The 17,784-nt window shown below is 37.9% G+C and overlaps 1 long non-coding RNA gene across 1 annotated transcript in view; it reads left to right on the forward strand.

Annotated features, from left to right (window-relative positions):
• The window catches only part of LOC140594057 (uncharacterized), a 29,552-nt gene extending 23,468 nt beyond the window's left edge, over positions 1-6,084 (forward strand). The window contains exon 3 of the long non-coding RNA XR_011994583.1: positions 5,873-6,084. This is a non-coding gene — a long non-coding RNA (uncharacterized lncRNA). The remainder of the gene's footprint in view (positions 1-5,872) is intronic.
• Positions 6,085-17,784: the final 11,700 nt, after the last annotated feature.

The following is a 17,784-nucleotide window of genomic DNA, read 5'->3' on the forward strand; positions in this document are numbered from 1 at the left end:
AGTCCATAAACATAAGTCTTTCAGTGTGTTTAGGTTTTCTTTAGCTTCTGTCAGCACTATGTTCTGATTTTCAGTGAACAAGTCTTTCATCTGCTTGGTTAAATTTATTCTTAGGTTAAATTTATTCTATTGTTAATGGAATTGTTTTATTAATTTGCTTTCTGGATTGTTTATTTCTGGTGTATAGGGCCATAAATCTGTTTGTGTGTTTATCTTATATCCTGCAATTTTGCTAACTTCATTTCTTTTCTTTAGCCTTTTTGTGTGTGTGTGTGTGTGGACTCTGGAATTTTCTGTATACAAGATTGTGTCATCTGTGAATAGGATTAGTTTTAATTTATATTTTCCAATTTAGATGTCTTTCATTTTTTTTCTTGCCTCATTTCTCTGGCCAGGGCTTTTGGTACCATCATGAATACCAATGGTGAAAGCAGATATCCTTGTCTTAGGGCAGAAATTTTAGGTCTATTGCCATTCAGTATGATGCTAGCTGATTCTTTTTCCTCAATGTCCTAATATCATGTGAAGGAGTCCTTTTCTATGTCTAGTGTGCTGAGTGTTTCTGTCATGAGAATGTATTGAATGTTGTCACATGCTTTTTTTTGTATCTGCTGAGATGATCCACTTTTGCATTTCTGAAATGAATTTAGAAAGTATTTTTCTATACTATATATTCTAAAATTATTTCTCCAAATATTTTGCCTTTCTGCCTCTCTTTTCCTTCTGGGACCTCCATCATGCATGTGTTTGAGAGTAGGCCATGGAACCTTCTAGTGTTGTCTTTTTTTTTTATTTCTGCTCTTTAGATTGGGAAATTTCATTTTCAATCACATTGTCTTTAAGTTCACCCATTCTTTCTTCTGCCTGTCTGAATCTGCTGTTGAACACTTCTAGTAAATTAAAAAAAAGTTTAGCTGTTATTTTCAGCTACAGAATTTTTACTTTGTTCTTTTTTATAATTCTTATCTTTGTATTGATATTACTGATTCATTCATTCATGTTTGTCTTCAGATTGTACAAATCTCTTGTCTTTTACTGACTCATTTATATATTGTTATCCTGACTTAATTTATTCTTTGTTCAGTTTCTTTCAGTTCTTTGAGCATATCTAAGACAGTTGATTTCAAGCCATTGTCTAGAAAGTCTAATGTTTGTGATGATTTTGTAAATTTCTCTTTTTTCCTATGAATGGGCCATACTTTTCTGCTTCTCTGTATGCTTTGTAATTGTTTTGTTAAGATGCAGAAGTCTGAATATTATGATGTGGTTACTCTAGAAATCAGATTTATCTCCTCTGTAGGCGTTGCTGTCGTTATTTGATGAAAGCTGGAGATGTCTCTTTTTTTAGTGACTTTTCCAATCTGTTATTACAAAAACTATATTCTTTGTCATATGTGGTCACTTGAGTGTCTGTTGTGTTATCACCGCAGTTAGTCAATGACCTCACAGAGATTTCCTTAAGTGTCTAGGTCCAATAAGAATGAAAATCTTAAAAATGCTGTTTTTAAATTTTCTCTGACCAATATGATTGGAGAAGACACTTCAGTCTGCATGGCTTGATATATCAAGCCATCAAAAGCAAAGGTCAGAATGGCTAATCTCTATTTTTGGAATACAAAGTCCTTATTGCCCAAACTGGCACTGGCTAACCACACAAGGATCATGGGTAGCATTCCTGCCTCCCATAGGGCTTGAGGATGGGGGATGTTGTCACCAAGTGAAACACAAACATACAGCCCCCAGACACACACACACACACACACACACACACAAAACAATGAAATTTTTCATTTCTACCTCAAACACTCCCCTGGATATTACAAGTGTTTGTCTAGACTACAGCATTCCACAGTTGTTCCAGATTGTTCTTGCTAGCTCAAAAGTTTTTTGATGGAAAGACCAATTCCTGTAGCTTCTTATTCAGGAAGCTTGCTTTTTTTTTTTTTTTTTTTTGTGATGTAACTGCTCCTTTGCTGCTTCTGTTCTTCTCTTGATAAAGAAGAATTCAAAGCAATATTTAGACAACTTAGCCAAAATCACTGTGTAAAGTCTTGGTAGAAATGACTCATTCGCTAATTTTCCTACTTTGTCGCTATGAACCATAGAATAATAAGTGGGCATCTGGAAAATATATCAGAATTTTAAAACAGCCAATGTGGATAAGCCATTCCTCTGCATTCTGGAACCTCCTGGGGATAGTAGAGAAATATGGTGTTTTTGAAGGCTATTGTGAGCAGTGTGTTTGTTTTTATAATTAGTTATATTAATTCCAGAAGAAAAGATCATTATTTAAGAACATTACACATTGTGAAAAGAAAGGAAAATTTTAAATTATTATTATTGTGGGAAACAACCTCATATCCATGAGTAATCAGTTTGGGATAAATTTATAGTATGAGCTGTATGCCATTATGAAATATCTCTTAGAACAGTTCAACCAAGGTATCTTAGAAGCTTGGGAAAGTACAAGTAATGACTTAGTTTGAGGCTTTTCTTCTCCAAAGCAATGCTTTTCTTTCCTGGGGCACATGTCCAACTCAGCAAGCTTCTTGAGAGGAGGAGGTAATATCATACAAATGAAATTATAATTGTCTTTAGTAAAACACACCTACTTCTTGGAACTTCCAATTCTTTGGAAATGACTACCAAAAATGGATATTCAGTTTTTCCTAAATTTTTAGTAAGGGAAATATTAACAAAACATATATTTCTACTATGTAATGCTAATAGCTCTCCACAAGGTAAACTGCTTTATTTTTAAATTTTATTAGCAGCTCCTGATCTAGGCCTAATAGAAAATGAATTTTAAAAGTCTCATCAGAGAGGGGAATTTATAGATCACTGAGTCAAACTCTTTGGTTTTATAATGAGACCTAAAAATGCTAATTGAGCAAGAATCCAATTTTGTGTTTTGTTAAGTAAGAACAATTTGCTTCCTAGGCCATTCTGATTTTAATTATAAAGTTTATTGTATATTTTAATATATCAAAATCATGAGTGTCTTCTATAAAATTTCTATAAATTGTAATTTACTCCTAAATTTAGTTTTTTTTTCTTCCTGACCAATTTGGATATATATTTAGATCTTAAAAACTTGCTTAGATCCACAATAAATGTGATGATTATAATCTGAAAATAGTAACAGTAATAAGCATAGAAAAAGTAAAAGAATAATGTCAAACTTAGGTTTTGCTGGCAGATGAGAGGTGATTTTTGAATATTTGACATAATATAGAGTCTCACTGTGTACAAACAACCTGATAATTTTGTTAAAATTTCATAACCTAGTCAGCATTTTAGAGGAAAGACATTTTGATAAAAGCCACATTGTATAGCCTTTAGCTTCTGTATTCATTAACTCTTTTGAGAAGCAAATGTTTCATGTAAGGAGGAATGTTTCTGAGGCAGTTATGCATTTCACATGTATGTCTCAATGAATCCTGTGGTGTGAAACATTTTATGCAACTTGACAAAAATTATATTCACTATAGTCAAAAATATTAAAATATAAAAACTCATTTCAGGTATGTATAGATAGTTGTCTACTAAGTTCTGTGCCATTTGGAATGTTTACAAAATGTTATGAAGAGGGGAACTTTGGTGGCTCAGTGGTTGAGCATCTGCCTTTGGCTCAGGGTGTGATCCTGGGGTCCTGGGATCAAGTTCCGCACTGGGCTCCTGGGAGGAGCCTGTTTCTCCCTCTGCCTATGTCTCTGCCTCTCTCTCTCTCTGTGTCTCTCATGAATAAATAAATAAAATATTTAAGAAAATTTGTGGAGAGATAATTATACAGATGCAAACACACATGTATAAATGTACAGGATGTGTATGTCTGTGTATACAAACACATATGTTTATACTTTACATTTCCTTTTCACAGTATGAGGGAAATAGAAACTTTACTTAGAGCAAACCATGGCTTTTGATATCTCTTTAAAGATTTTGCTGGCCAGTGTGCCATGAACATCTGCTACATGCTGAATAGTTCTGATGGTGTTAACTGAGAAGGGGAATCATTTCACTGGAGACTATAATTCTCAGCTTCAATACTAACTTTCTAGCTATTGCAAATGTATTTCGTTGTCACTTTAAATATTCTGGGTAATAGGCAGACTCAGCAATAACAGATTTGTAGAGTGCACTGCAGTTCATTCTCTGAGAGCTTCTATCTTTTTCTTTTGAGAGAGGAATAGGAGTCCTAACCCTACTCTAGGAGGTGTCAACTTTTTTATTTGGGTTTGCATCATCTTGGAAACCTTTTTCTCTTTGTTTGTTTTGTAATTTCTTAAAAAGTCTTTGTGAATTTCCTCTTTTTTGCATGTTGATGTTCAAGACAGAAGCCAGAGGCTGGCCCCAGCAGCCTCAGTGGGATCTGTGCTCAGGAATGTGCACAGCTGTGGGCACCTGGGCAGCTATATGGAGAGGATTTTGCAGTTGCTCAGTTTGTGATACAATGAACACACAAAATATTCCAGTCAGAAACTAAGATCGCTTTAATGAAAATTTATAGGGGGAAGGAAAACAAGTGAGACTAGATTATTTAATCCAATTAAAACCAGGGGAACTTTGTTCCTTATCGTCAAATAGTTTGTTTCTAAGCACACCATACTGTGACTTTTTCCTTTGCTCTAACGTGGCATAAGGATGCATTTTCGATTTATGCGCACCATGAGGTGCCAGAGATTACTGAGGTAGTTTGTGGAATGCATGTTTCTCCGAGCTTCGTGGGTTCACTCTGGAGCAATTTTGCTGGAAAATTGAAGATCCTAAAGGAGCTCTTGAGGTCTCTTCTTAGAACTTTTATGAAGTGATAAGTGAGTTTCAATAAAGAGTCAAACAGGAATGGGGACTCATGACAAGTGGTGGAGGAATGGGTACTGGAGGAAAATCTTCTCTCCAGCTGTTTCCTTTTCTCCTTTGTCTTAGCTCCCTTTTGTTTCTTTTTTACATTTTCTTTTCTTTTCCTTTCTTTTCTTTCGCTATCTTTTCTCCTCTCACATTTTGGAGTGTAGCCTGTTTCTCCCATCTACGGGTCCACTGACCCCTTTCCCAAAGCATTTGTGTTACATGTATGTATTCATTACTTTTAGAGATCAACCCTAAATTCTAATATAAGTTGAATGTGACCAAGAGAAAGATGCTGAAATTGTGCTTTAAAAAAGAACAATGTTTTCTATTTCATCAGAGAATCTGGCAATTGTTACGAATTGTGGAACAATAGGATTTATGAAGTGGTTTCACAAAGGCAAAGTAAGCCCAGAGCCAGGATCTAGAGCTAAGGAGGAATAGGTGTTGGGGAACTTTCATGACCTTATCTCCTCTGCCCTGGAGTCAGAATAGTCACTGACCTGCAGCTCTGAGAGTGTTTCAGAAGAGGCGGGTGTGGGTCTGGATGGGCAATTTTGCAGGGGATCACACAGGTGAGGAATTGGGAACTGTTGATCTACGAGCCTTGGGAAGGATGCACAAGTGAGGTGAGAGGCTTGAAGCAAATCACGAGCAAGCTAGTCGTCATGATGGATGAGCCATTTTTGTTGGTTCCTGTCTTATTTTCCTGGACCAAGTAACTTTGCCATTTTTGCTTGTGGTCAGTATTGTTCATCACAGGGACATGAAAGGATTTTGGACTCACTTTTCGGCCTGTGTCACCTTGCATGGGTGCGCATCAATGTGGTATGTCACAGTTATCATACTTACAGTACATGTCTTTTCCTTAAGACTGTGAAAAATTAATCGCGCATTATCTCTTTATCATGATAAATATGTTGCCTGGCAGCAATTTTAAGTCAAATTTTAAGGTTAGTGTGTAATATAACGATAAGACAAAACAAAACAATCTCAAAAGCCTCTCCCAATTCCCACCTCTTAACAGAGCACTGTGATCACGGGGTTACACAGATGGCCGGAAAAATCTCAGCACTTCGTGGTTCCTGGAACATGAAGCTGGCAAGATTTAATAGTAAGAATAAAATTTTGTGATGGAGGTGAATGGACCACACTGATTATTTCTGCAAGAATATATTCTGCTTAATGTTGTGGTTTACCCTATTGTGGAAGACTCGGCTGACTTCTGCTGGTCTCAGAAATCAGTAGGTATATTCACACTCGTTTTCTTGAAATTTGTGTGTCATTGCACACATTTTTCCAGATTTTATAAACTCTGATAAACCATATCATTTGCTCAGGAATAAATATATAAAAACCATTCAGTTAACTAATAATACTTATCAAATGCTTATTTGGTAGGGCACTGCCAAATACAAGATTCCTTGTATAACGACAAAGAGAATTTGTGGTTCCTGAGAGCCAGCACGCCAGATTTAGTGTTCTAGGGCAAAGAAACTAGATATAAGCAAAATAGGTTAATAACTCTGTTTCTGCATTCAGATTTATTTTCTCTTGACAGACTGAGGCCTGTCCTGAGAAGTATCAGTAGCATGATGAGCTGGTCTAGGATCACATAATATGAAGAGCAGTTGGAAGAATTAGGCATTTTTAGCCTGGGGAAGAGAAGACATAATGAGGACAAGATAGTTGTCTTTAAACATTTGAGAAGCTGTCAGATGGGAAAGGATTAGACTGGTTCTGTGAAACTCCAGAGGGCATAAATATGGTGGACGTTTCAAGGAAGCAGGTTGGGGCTGAAAAGAAATTTTGAACAGTTTGAGTTATACAAACAAGGGATGAGTTCTAAAACACCGCAGAGTGTGTTCACGGAAAGAATTTCTGCCCTAATTAATTCACGGACACGTGGATTAGGTAGCTTTAAAGGTACCTTCCAACTCTAAAGATTCTTTGATTCTTGGATATGAAAATTCCATTGACATAGAGTCAGCTGTTTACCACAGTCACAATAGCACACTTAAAGATGTTCTGATGTCCAGACTTGAACATGGCCTACAAGGACACCGGAGAAGCAACCTCTAACAGTCTCTACCCTTCTCCAGTCAAACTCTCCTCCTCATTCTCCGATGGGCTGCCTTTCTGCTGCTTCTAGACTTTTCTTTTTAGCTCAGAGTCATCACACATGCTTGTCTTTCAGCCTAGAATCCCCTCCCTTCACCCTTCCTCAGTTAATTCTGTATATCTCCATGTAAATGTCTCCTTCTTCCAGGGAAGCCTTTGCCCACCAGGTTCATCTCCCCTGTTAAAAGCCTGCATAGCACTATGCACTCCCCTTTTGCAATGGTTCTCCCTCTATTTAAGAACTATTTGTTTACTGTCTGCCTTTCCTACAGGACTTGGGGCGGGGACATGTCCCTGTTTCATGGCTTTATCATCAGTATCTTGGCACAGTTCTGAGCACATTTTCCAAAAATATTCACTAAATGATTGTTATCCTTGTGGATTTAAAAGTGCTCGGGCATATTGATATCAGATTTACTTTTAAAGTTTCCAGAAATCATCACTGTGTGTATCTATGAGGGAGCTGTGACAATTTAGGAATTGGAAAGCTTTTGAATATTTTTAAGAGCTGTATATCTTCACAGTGTTGCAAAACTTCTTTCTTGTGGCAATACTTTTAAGAGTTCTTGGAGAAGCTCTCCCCACATATCACTCCAATGGTCCACCTAAAGGGAACAAAAAACCATGGTCATATTTGCCTGATTTGGGGGCAGAGTGAGCCTAAAAGGGGAAGAAGTGCTAAAAGTGAGGAAAGATGATAAAGAGGAAAGGCCAGACGTGGCTTTGCCTATATTTATACCTGGTTTGCTTGTCAGTGATGTGAGAATTTATGATTTTTTTTTAAAGTTTGTATTTACTTATTCATGAGACACACTGAGAGAGGCAGAGGGAGAAGCAGGCTCCCTGCAGGGAGCCTGATTCGGGACTCCATCCCAGGACCCTGGAATCACTACCTAAGCCAAACCACTGAGCCACCCAGGCACCCAAGAATTTACAATTAAAACGCCTTCTCCTCTCCCACCTCACCACAAGCTCTAAAGACCTCAGAGCCGAACACACAGGACAATGCTGAGCTGTGACATCCAGGAGAGAAATTGAGAGTACTTTATTGTAATACAGTACTATTTACCATTTTTGTTTTCTACAAACCTGTTCTCACCATCCCTGCTGCTTTTGCCTAAGGAAAGTTAGTTTTCTGTCTCACAGGCATTTAGTCTGTTGACAGCTTTTCACATCAGTTGGCAGGGAAGCGCACTGGTCGGTTTTCATGGTGGAGCCTGGATTCATGGTTACCATCTATAGTTCATTATGAGCTGTTTCCCTGAACTTGTTTGGTGGTTTTGAGATCAGATTGAAAAGAGATGCTATTCATTCAAACTGATGGGATTACATGAAGCCATTTGTCTCCTCCTGCCCATCCATCCCATTTGCTTTTGCTACCAGAAAATAACCCAATCTTATGCTATGAACTATCCTGATAGAAACATAAGCCCTTCTTTGGTAGGCAATTTAACAGATTCATGTATGACACTGTTAGAGTTAACTGCCTACAGAGGCCCTTAGAGTTGTTTTATCCAGAGAAGAGATGGTAATAAGGGTTATGAGCCCTTTTGCAGCAATTGCCATGGTCCTAGGAATATCAGCCCTAAATTGTTGCTTTAGTAGTGACAATGGAAAGAAGAGAAAAGCATCTGAGCCACTGTGTCTGATGCCTAAATGGTGACTTGATCCATTTTCAATAGGGAGTGGGGTTTGAGTTATTTTTTCCAGAACTGAAGATGTGTCTATGATGAGTCATCCTTGCTCTCAGCTGGTTTTGTTCAAGTCAACAAGTATTTCCTGAGAAATTTAGAGGAATACTACAATGAGTAAGAATCTTACACCAAAGCTCTTCTGGGCCTGTGGACCTCGTTGCATTTTCTGGGGACACAGTGATTGGATGTGTGACCTTATTCCCATTAGCAAAATGCTCAGGTCACTGGAACCAACAGGTGTGTGAGTCTAGGTCACATAATAGAACAACGAAGTCCTGTGGTTGTTTTTTATCATAAAGTAGCAACTGGAATATTGGAGGGGAGCTTCCCAATGAAGTCCTGGTGGGAAGGAGTTGGTTGGCCGGGAATCGACCATAATGTGACCAAGGTAGATGTTGCATAGAAGCTCAGATGGACCATCACAGTCTAAGCAGGAGCTTTGCTAAAACAATTTGGATCTTATGGTTGGAAGAACAGTGCAGTAAAGTCAGACAAGAAGAATAGATAAAAACTGACCAGTGAGAAGATGGTTAAAATAATTGTCCTTGAAAGAATAAGAAATAACCCTGAATCAGTCTTGGCTGGCAGGCCCTTCCCTGGTGTGACCTCAGCTTGCCGGGGGCACTGCGCGTGGTCGCTCTAATCCCTAGGGTGGCTCTTTCCAAACTGCTGCGTGTCCGTGTGTGCATTCCTGCAGAAGCCTGCAGCCGCACGTGAATACAGAATCCTTGTCTCCGGGACTGTCAGGCTGTCACATTTGATGAGTCTTAGATTTGAAAAGGAAAAAAGAAACAAAACACTCACATCAAACCAATATGCGGTAGCCAGAGCTGAGAAAGAAAATAGGCCACACTGCTGGACCTCTCTCTCTCTCTCTCTCCCTCTGCAAAAAAAGCAAAAGTCACATGAATTCAAATTTGGAACAAGCCTGCATCCTCCGCAATGCCTGCCTCTCTGAAAGCCTTGGGTGTCCGTGGCTCTGCTGCATTGCTGGGTCTGGCAAAGACAGAAGGAGGTGATTCAGGACAAATTGAAGCAGTGCGGGGAAACCTGGCACTAAATTTAGCAAGAAATCTTGTAATCCTGCGGCTGGCTGAGTCCGTTGCTGGGTAGGATCTGTCCACACAGAGCCTTATGCAGCCCTCAAGGACAACTGATGGAGCACTGGCAGAGAGCCACATGGTCCTGGAAAAGGCTTTCTAATCTCCTATTCTTCTTTTCGAAAACTCATGCACTTTTTAAGGTTTTTTTTAAAGGCTGGAAAGATTCTTTTGCTATTGGCCTTCCATTACCTAATTAAAATAAGAACAGCGTGTGAGAAAACTGTTAACATATAAGAAGAAAGTCACTCTCCTCTTGGGCAAGTTGGACTTCCAAACCTTGTAAGATGTTCCCCTGGAGGGTGACTCACACCCTCAGAAATACCACTCCCAAGCACTTCAGAGGGAACAACATTTAGTGTGTCAAAGAAAGGACGTGCAAGAAGGGGGCGAATTTTCCACAAAAGTACAGCTTCCTGCCAGAGAGCACACGTGAGGCCTGGACATTTGGGCATAAACAACTCACATGTCGGAAAGGGTGAGAACGATACAGAGAAGACTATTGAGAGGACTGAAGAAATCCACAGATTTTTCAGAATGTGGTCTTCCGTGGTCATCCTACCTGAAGCAAAAGTATTTATGTGGATTTTTATTATGTTAAGCCAAATGGGCCCTTCCCCTTTCAAGAAATAAGGCTTAAAAAATATATGTGGACAGAAAACTGGAATCCTGATTTTTCATGTAGTTCTATTACCTGAATGTTTTACATTTTATTTTCTCCATATTTATGTGTAAACAATTTTATGATTTATCTCTCCACCTCAGGGGGCTCTGTGACAATTAAGAAGCTAAGGCTACAATTCTGTCCTCCATCTACCACAGAGGGTTTCGAAGGCACCCTCTCACGGAGGAGTGGTGAGGGGTTCTCTGTGGGGAGGAAACTGGATTAGTCTGATGGGGACTGAGGCCATTCAGTCTCCATGAGATAACCAGGGTCAGTGGTCAAGAGCCAAGGGCAGAGTGGAAACAAGCCTGTTCCCCCTTCAGCCTTCCTGTAATGATTTCACACTCTTGACCATAGAGACATTTTTAGGGTTATGTCTTTGGACTTTCCCACTCCATCCTCACATCTGTCTCTGTTTCAGCTTGACTTCAGTAGAATTCCCTTGATGTCATTCTTCGCTGACCTCGTTCCCTCACTTCCTGGCTCTTGCTGCTCCCCCATCAGTCCTGTGCTCCATGGTGATGTCCTTGCTTCTATAGCCTCAGCTGCTGCCAAAGGGTCTCAGTTCCCCACCTTTAGCTTAGATTTTCTGCTAGAGCTCCAAGGCTTGATGAAAAATATGCTAACATGGAAGCCTTGTATGTACCCCTGAACCAATATTTCCCAAATCAAACATATTCACTGATGTGCTTATTAACAAGCTGCCACATGCCAGATCCTGTGCTAGAAATCAATAGCCAAGCCAACCAATAACATACTCAATGATAAAGCAGCTTTAGGATCATTTTTAGGAGTATGGGCTTTGGAGAGGGAAAGGCTGGGTTTTGTCACTTTTTAAATGTTTTTTTTTTTCCACTTTTAAAACTGTATGAACTTAGGTGAATTATAGAACTTCTCAGGATCTCAATCTCAATTTATTCATTGTAAAAAGGGGATAATAATGTTACCATCTTGAAGTGCCATTGCAAGAATTAAATGTGATAATGTTTGAAAGGTACATAAACAATGCATGGTATGTAGCTGCGATCAGTAAATATTAGTGGTTAGGAAAGAGATGTTAAAAAAAAGTATAGGGACAGCTAACAATTCCTTAGTGGATCAGGGATGACTTCATAGTGGTAGAGGGGTTGAGATCATCCCTCAAAGCTGACAAGCAGGGTGGGAGAGGGGAGTGGTTTTCCATTCCCCCATTTGTGAAAGCATCGAGAGTGAAATAGCATGTGACATTTGTTGAATCTTAAGCAGTGTGTACCAAGAGCAAGGAATTTGTGGGGATTAATGAAGAGAGATGAAGGTAGAATGTGTGCAGGCATCATATGATGAAGTGTCTTGTGTGTTAAGCTAAAGAATCTCAACTTTATCCTGAAAGCTATGGAGGAATTGAAAGAATTTCAACAGGAAAATGACATGATTGGATTTGTATTTCAGAGGGAACACATTGGCAACTGTGTGAAGTAGGGATTGGAACCGTGCCAGGCTTGAGGCAAGGAGACTAGTTAGAAGGCAGTTGTGGTAATCCAGGCAAGAAGTGATGAGGGCCTGGATTAAGGTAATGGCTTTGGGGATAGAGAGAATGGCATGGAGATGAGTCAATATTAAGGAGGTAGAATCTGTAGGACTTGGTAGTTCAATGTGAAGCCTAAATTAGAAAAAAAAGATCTGGGATGCCTGCCAAAGTTCTGCTGTGGGCAAGTGGATGGATGGTAGCATCATTCAATAAGATGATGGAAGCTTGAAAGAGGAAAACATTTTGATATTGGATCCAGTTTGAGACCTAATGATTTTTTTGATTAGATTAATTTAAGAATTGATGCTAATGGAAGTCTGGGATTTTCTTCCAGACGTAAGGAGCCAAATTCCAAGGGATGATAAGTTGTTCAGTGTGTTCAGGTGAAGAATCAGATGTCAAGTGAAAAGAGCCAAAGGCAAAGACCAAGCAGAAAAAAGGACATTTAGGAAGGAAGATGGCAAATCAGTGATGTAGTTAGATGGTCAAGTCATGGAGCTCAGAAGAGAGAATCAGGAAACATTAGCATCGATAGGGTGGATGAGGGAGTGATTCATATGGTCACAGACACAAACACATCAAGTTAGGGAAGAGGAAACTAAACTCTGGATTGGGAAATGTGGAGGTCGTTAATGAACTTGGGGAGAGCAATTTCATGGGAGTTGTGAAAGGAATGTCTTAATACAATTCAGTTGAAAAGAATGGTGAGTTGAAAGGAAGGAAGTGAGAAAGGGTAGATCTTCAATATATTCTACTGAGTTAAGAAGCTTTATCATGAAAAAAGGAAAAGAGGAGATAATGGAGTTTAGAAAGAGATTTGAGTTTGAAGAAAGCAGGGTTTTATTTATTTTTGGAGCAAATGTAGAACACTGTGTACGTGTGTGTGTGTGTGTGTGTGTGTGTGTGTGTGTGTGTGTTGAGAAGAAAGCCAATAGAAACAGAAAGATAGAAGACAGAGAATGGATGAGTACTAGAGCACTACCCTTGAAGCAATGGGAAAGGATGGGTTGCAGAGCATGAGAGATGGATGGCACAGGTTCTGGAAAGAAGGATTAATTTCTCCACTTAGAACGAGAGAAAACGAGGAAAGACCAGTGCACATATAAATTCATTTTAACAGTGGAAGGAAAGAGTCCTTGCTTGATACACTATATTTGTTTCTGTTAATCAGGGGTGAGTTCATCCATTGAGAATACAGAGGAGGTAGGCTTGAAGTTAGGTATAGCGCTGTAAATAGCTTTTGGGAGGGATGGAATTGGGAAATGCCTAATTTTGTTGGATGTTTACTGTATTCTAGTTATAACTTTAATTGTTGTAAATATATTCAGTTTTTTATTATCACCTCTATGGCAGATACAATAATTATCTTTATTTTAGAGATGGAGAAACTGAGACACAGATTTTTTTTTAAATGCTTTGACAATTATCTTGATAGAGAAGAGCTTGAACTCAACATTTTAACTCCGCAGACCATCGTTTTACATACTAGTATATATAGAGAATACTAATATTTCATTTATTCACTCAGCAAATATTAACCAAATAATTTCTATGTGCCCAGATTTGTTTGAGTCATATAAGATACATTGATAAACAAAGTAGTCAAGATGCTTACGTTCATATTAATGATGAGAGACTGGCAAGAAATAAAACAGAAAAGCTATAGCTTATAGTAGATGATGAGTAGAAAAAAAGGAAAGCATATAACAGGGCAAGGGGCTGGAGAGGTATGTTGTGAATACAGGTAGGGGAAGAACCCACTTGAGATGATAACATTTGAACAAAGACTTGGACTGGAGAAGGGGTTAGCCATGTAGATAGTGGAGAGAACATTTCAATGCCCAAGGCATGACTGCAGTTGACATACTCGAGAAACAAGGAGGATAGTATGGCAAGTATTTCTTAGCAAGGTGGAGCTGGGGAGGAGTAGGAGGAGAGGTCAAAGAAGATGCTACGGGGAAGGCAGATCATGCAGGAGCTTTGGTTTTTACTCTGAATAAAATTGGAGCATTGTAGGTTTTGAGCAGAGAAGTGACATATGAACATTCTCAGGCATTAAAAAATAACTCTGTTGATGTGTTGTGAATAGATAGAAGCAGGGTGAATGAAGAAGCAGGGAGACCAGAAAGGAGACCGTGGCTGTCATGAAGGTGATTGGAGATAGTAGCTGGGAACGAATTAGTGGTATTAGAAATAGCGAGAAGTGGTTGGACTATGGATAAATTTAAGAGAAAATCCAACAGAATTTCCTGATGTACTGTAGGTAGAGTGCAGTAAAGGAGAGATACACAAAGATAAATCTTGAGAGTTTTTGGCTTGCATAATTATAAACGGAGTTGATGTAACTGAAATGTGGAAGAACAGGTGTAGGTTTAGGGGAGGATCAGATGTGACAATATTCCCAATTGTGTAAGTTTTGTTCCTCAGCATTCAGCATGCCTTATAGATAGGAGAGTAGAATGGGAGAGTTTGACAGATCAAATATTAGGGATTTACAAATGAGCTTGAAGGAAAGACTAAGGCTAAGAGATTCTAGAGTAAAATAAGACTCAAGAAATACGGAAGTAATACAAGCAATGGAAGCAATAGACCGTGGATTCTAATTTTCAAAGAAAAATAAATTAAATCTCAAAGATGATAGTAGTGTCACCAGATACACAGGGGTCTATGATGGGCATTTTCATAGAGTATCTGTGTCTCCACATGAGGTTGTGGGGAGGGGGGAGGTTTTAAGTGTGGTGAAGAAACATTGCAAAATGTCTGGGTCAAGGAATATAGGCTTTGAACTGGTTGAAGATTAGAAATCTTGAGAATAAGGAAGTGAATGAATTGGAATGACAGGTTGTGTGAGTAAAGCAAGGTATTAAGTATGAAATTTCAGAACAGGATGAGTTCTGGGTAATGGCCAACTTTAGGGTATAGCCACTGATGCAGCTGCTGAAGTGAAGTGGAGGCAGGCAGATGAAACTACAGTCAAATGAATATGTTGGATGGATTGATCACTCAGTTTTTAACTTTATTGAGATATAATTGATATACTATAAAATGCAAATATTAAAATGTGAAATTGGATGACTTTTGACCTTGTAACGATCACCACAATCAAGGTAATGAACATATTATCCTCAAAAGTTTCTGGATGCCTTTTTGCAATCCCTTACTCTTTCCTACTCCACTCTGCCCACCCCATTCCTAAACAACCCTTGGACTGCTTCTGGCACTACAGGTTAGTTTATATGTTCTAGAATTTTGCATAAATGGAATCATATAATGTGTATTCTTTTTAAAAAAATATTTATTTTAGAGAAACAGAGAGAGTTGGGCGAGGGGAAGAGGGAGTGGGAGAGAGAGAATTCTCAAGCAGGCTCTCCACTGAGTGCACCACTCACTAGGAGCTTGATCTCACAACCCTGAGATCATGATCTGAGCCAAAATCAGGAGTCGGTCACTCAATCGACCGAGCCACTCAGGTACCCACAAATATTCTTTTGTTATTGCTGTTTGGTTTCTTTGACTCAGCATAATTATGATTATTTTCTTAAAGATTTTATTTATTTATTCATGAGAGACAGAGAGAGAGAGGCAGAGTCACAGGCAGAGGGAGAAGCAGGCTCCATGCAGGGAGCCCATGTGGGACTTGATCCTGGGACTCCAGGATCATGCCTTGAGCCAAAGGCAGACGCTCAACCATTGAAACACCCAGGGATCCCACAGCATAATTATTGTAAAGATTACTTGTATTGTTGAAAGTGTCAATAGTTAATTCTTTTTTATTGTTGGGTAGTATTCCAAACAACTGATCATTTTGATTATTATAGAGTTGCTATAAATATCTATATACAAGTCTTTGTGTGGACATATGCTTTCCTTTCTCTTGGATAAATACCAAGGAGTTGAATTGCTGAGTCATATGGTAGGCGCACACTTCACTAATTAAGAAACTACTGAATTGACTTTCAAAGTCTGAGTGGGTTGGACCATTTCACTTTCTCACCAACAGTGTATGTGAGTTCCAGTTGCTGTACATCTTCACTGACTCTTGGTATGGATAATCTTTAATTTCATCAGTTCTAATTGCTGTACAATGGCATCTCTTGGTTTAAATTAGCATTCCCTTGGTCCCAGATAATATTGAGCATCTCTTCATATGTTTTTTTTTTTTTTTTTTTTGCTATTCATATATCTTTTTGGATAGGTGGCCAAATATTTTTTGTCATTTTTTTGTTGAGTTGTCTTCTTATTAAGTATAAGAGTTTTAGAATTATTCTTTATACAAGTCATTTGTCAGATATATGTTTGCAAACATATCACCCAGTCTGTGATTTTGTTCTTCATATTCTTCACAATGTCTTTGGAAGAATAAAAGTGTACAATTTGGAGGAAGTCCAGTTTATGGATTTTTATTTTATTGTTGTGATTTTTTTTGTCCTATTTAGGAAATCTTAAACCCAAAGATACTACGATTTTTCTCTGATATGTTCTAGAAGGTTTGCTGTTTTAGCCTTCCACATGGTCTAGGATTCATTTGTATATGTTATGAGGTAAGTGGTAAGTTGTTTTTTTTGTTTGTTTGTTTGTTTTTTACATATGGCTGTCCACTTTCTAACAGAATTTGTTGAAAATATTTTTCCTTCCTTATTGAATATGTTTCCTTCCTTTGAGAACTTTTTTGAGAATTAATTGGTCATAAATATGGGAGTCTACTTCTGGACTGTGTGTATATTGTCATTTACATATCTGCCCACCCATGTGGCAAGACCAAGTTGCCTTGATAATAAGTAGATATAAAATAAATCTTCTTATCATGTACTATAAGTGTTCCAACAGTATTCTTTTTCAAAGTCAATTTGACTACTATAAGTTATTTACATTTTCACGTAAGTTTTTGAATCAGCTTGCCAATTTCTACAAAATTCTGCTGAAATTTTGATTGAAAAGCCTTTCCCCTATGGGTTAATTTATGGGAGATTGAGTTTTAATAATTGGGACTTATGAACTTTGAAAATGGTATTTTTTTCTTTATTTAGGGCTTTAATTTCTCTTATCACTGTTGTATAGTTTTCAGTGAGCAAGTCTTGCACATTGTTTGATTTACTCCTACACATTACATATTTTTCTATATAAATATTTTTCTACAAATATAAGATTATTAAAAATTTGACTCTTAATAATATTGCTTTTTATCTTAGGCTTTATTCTTATAACAGTTTTAGATTGACAGAAAATTAAACAGTTTTAGATTGACGGAGTTCCCATATACTCACCATATATATGCAGTTTATCCCATTACTAACATCTTACACTAGTATGGTACAATTATTATGATTAAAGAAGCAATATTTGTATAATAATATAATAATGATGTATGTTATTAACTGAAGTCCGTAGTTTATTTAGATTTTAACTGATACCCTCTTTCTGTTTCAGGATCTCATCCAGAAAACTACAAAGCATTTAGTTATGATGTCTCCTTAAGCTCTGCTTGGGTGTCACATTCCTCAGACTTTCTTTGTTTTTGAGGACCTTGACAGTTTTGAGAAGTAATGTTAGGCATATTATAGGATATCCATCTACTGGAACTTGTTTGATATTTTTCTCATGTTTAGACTAGGGCTCTGTGTTTTTAGGAGGAAGATCACAGGGATAAAGAGCCATTGCCATCACATCATATCAAGAGTACATACTGTCAACATGATTTATGAAAGTTAATGTTGACCTCGATCATCTGATTGAAGTAGTGTCTGTCAGTTTTCTCCACTGATATATATATATATATATATATATATATATATATATATATATATATATAAAATAAAAGTTACTCTTTTATTTCCCGTCTGTACTATACTCATT

Source organism: Vulpes vulpes, chromosome 9 (genome assembly GCF_048418805.1).
Source record: "Vulpes vulpes isolate BD-2025 chromosome 9, VulVul3, whole genome shotgun sequence".
Lineage (NCBI taxonomy): Eukaryota > Metazoa > Chordata > Mammalia > Carnivora > Canidae > Vulpes > Vulpes vulpes.